Source organism: Mirounga angustirostris, unplaced genomic scaffold (assembly GCF_029215605.1).
Source record: "Mirounga angustirostris isolate CCGP_5_RB_7025 unplaced genomic scaffold, mMirAng1.0.hap1 SCAF_11, whole genome shotgun sequence".
In the NCBI taxonomy this organism is placed as follows: Eukaryota; Metazoa; Chordata; class Mammalia; order Carnivora; family Phocidae; genus Mirounga; species Mirounga angustirostris.
In genome coordinates, this window is record NW_026991719.1 from 30,865,203 (window position 1) to 30,867,760 (window position 2,558).

The 2,558-nt window shown below is 36.9% G+C and overlaps 1 non-coding gene across 1 annotated transcript; it reads right to left on the reverse strand.

Annotated features, from left to right (window-relative positions):
• Positions 1 to 1,346: 1,346 nt before the first annotated feature.
• LOC123851591 (U6 spliceosomal RNA) lies at positions 1,347 to 1,450 on the reverse strand. The gene has a single exon (XR_006792651.1). It is a non-coding gene; the product is annotated as a U6 spliceosomal RNA (small nuclear RNA).
• Positions 1,451 to 2,558: the final 1,108 nt, after the last annotated feature.

A 2,558-nucleotide genomic window follows, 5' to 3' on the forward strand; every position in this document is an offset into this window, starting at 1 on the left:
GACAGTCATGACCATGTTAGTAGATACTTTATGGTAACAGTCAAAATACAGTCATAATTGAAAAACACAATTGATAATTTTGATTATTTGACAGGAAAGGAAATTCTTGGCCATCAATACTGTCATTTCTCGAGAAAGATTAGAATACAATTGCACAGGGCCTGGGGGACAAAGCTTCCAGAAATGCTTCTACAATTGGAGGAAGGGGGTTCTGGGAAGAAAGGAGATGTATACATTAATGTTAATTTTGTACTAAAAAAGAAGGTCGCATGCTTCCCTGGATCTTTTCATGAGACCTAAGGTGATAGAGTAGCTTAGCAATGGAGGGTGGATTGCCACATCCTGTGGCACTCCGTAGGAAAGGCAAAGGCAAACACATAAGTATCCTTAACAAGCAGGCCCATAGTCATTATTGTCTGCGGTGATTAAATGTTCACGGTGTATCGATGGCCACATTAAATTAGCATTGTTAATTTAAACATTTCGGTTTGATTGTTCTGTTATTATGTAATTTATACACTGATGACTTCACTTTTATAACTGCATTGAAGATGTAAGCTACAGATAGGCTTTTTTATACATTTGTTTGAACCTACTGAAGTAATTGTCTAGTAAAAATCATTAAAGTCCACAGAGGGAGACCAAAATAACTTTGGTCCTTTCCTTAAATTGTCTGAACAATGACCAAGTTTGAGAAGCATGGCTTTGAAGAAGTAACAAATGCTGTTAAGGTGATCCCCTTGACAACAGAATAAGTAAAAACTGTCCTGTCAAAATAAGCTTGAATATACAAAGTAAATCAACACAGAGACATTTTTTCCCTCACCTATCAGTCTGGCAAAAAAATCAGTGTTTGACCATTCACCTTTCCGTGACACTATGAAGCACCAGGCAGTGTCCTCCACCTCTTTGATCCAGCAATCCTCCTTCTAAAAAATCTACCAAATAAACCTGCATATGCACAAATTGACAAGCTTTTAGGTAGATCAATGATTCTCAAAGAGTGAGAGGGAATGATTTTGCCTTCTTCCCCTAGGGGATATTTGGCAAAGAAGGGAGACATTTTGGGTTGTCACAACTCAGGGAGGATGTGTGGTACTGGTATCTAGTGGTTAGAGGCCAGGGATGCTGCTAAGCATCCTGTGATGCACAAGATTGTCAACAAAAAATGAGTCGTTCCAGTGCTCACTTCGGCAGCACATATACTAAAAAATGAGTCGTTCCAAATATTGCAGAAGTTGAGAAACTCCGATATAAATCAATTCTTTTATTTATGTGATAAACTATGCTACTTTCCTTAGTTCCTGCCTTCTGTTTTGCTTTCAGATTTTAGGGATATCTTTTTGTGATTTGGTTTAGGTCTGTTTTGCTTTTTGTGTCATCCTTGCTCAGGGGCTATGTAATCTCTGTATCATTCCAATTTTAGTAAATGTGCTGCCGAATCTAGGGCAGGTCTGTTTTGCTTTGATTCCTATGTGATAGATGAACTTAGAAATATCTATTAAGTTAAAATACCTTAATAATTAGAGAACCTTAAGGAAAAAAAGTTTAAGCTCCAGAACAAAAGCAATTGTAAGCATTTATTTGCTGTCCCTTACTTAGATTTTGTGCATCCCTGCACTGAAAATCTAACTTAGAGCCTTGAAACCAGCAAAATACAATTAGATTCTCACCAGACACACCAAACTTCACAGGGTACGTCATTTTATCGTTTCCTTTTGCGAATATTCCGTGTTTCTAGAGGGTTCTTTGACACAAATGCTGCCTAAACAAAGTGACAACTGCTGAAGGCAAAGAGGTTGTGCAAGTTCACTGCTAATTGTGAGCTGTATGACTCACACATTTTTGATCACTGCACCTGGAGCCCCCAAACTTTTCAAATGTTTATTAAAAAGAGCTAACACATAAATCAGAAAAGTACAGCTGCCTTATGAGAAGTACTGTACTGTGATAACACAAAGTTTACATCTACTTAGCAAAGGTGTATACATTTTGTACTTGAAAAATCTTTAAGATCTTTTATCTTCCTGATTCTCCAAAACTTGATTGTATAAAAGCCTATTTTTAGGAGCTAACTTTCCCTCTCCCTCTCCATAAAAAAATATTTTGAAATTGAGGAAAACCTCCACCAAAAAAAAAAAAAAAAAAATCAACCATTCCCTCATGTTCTTCCTCCCTCTCACGTTCATTGTATATACTAATCTACCTTCAGAGATGCCAATACTGTATATAGTTGATATCCACAAGTATTTCCATTTAATTATTGAAGCCTTTATGGGAATGGCGGTGTCAAAATGAAACTAAGAAATGAGAAACTAATTTTAACTTCCGAAGCATTGAAACTCCTGTGCGGATCTGTCTCTATAGTTGTAATAATTCTAAGAATCTCCATCAGTAAAAATAGAGATGTAATTATCATCTGGGGACAGACGGTGAGGCAAGTAATAATGATGTGAGCAAATGTCCATGCTACATATATCCCCCTTGTCTAGAACTCAAATACATTGGATATAAGCCCCTAAGGGAGAGGAACAGAATCACCATTGACAAAAATCATG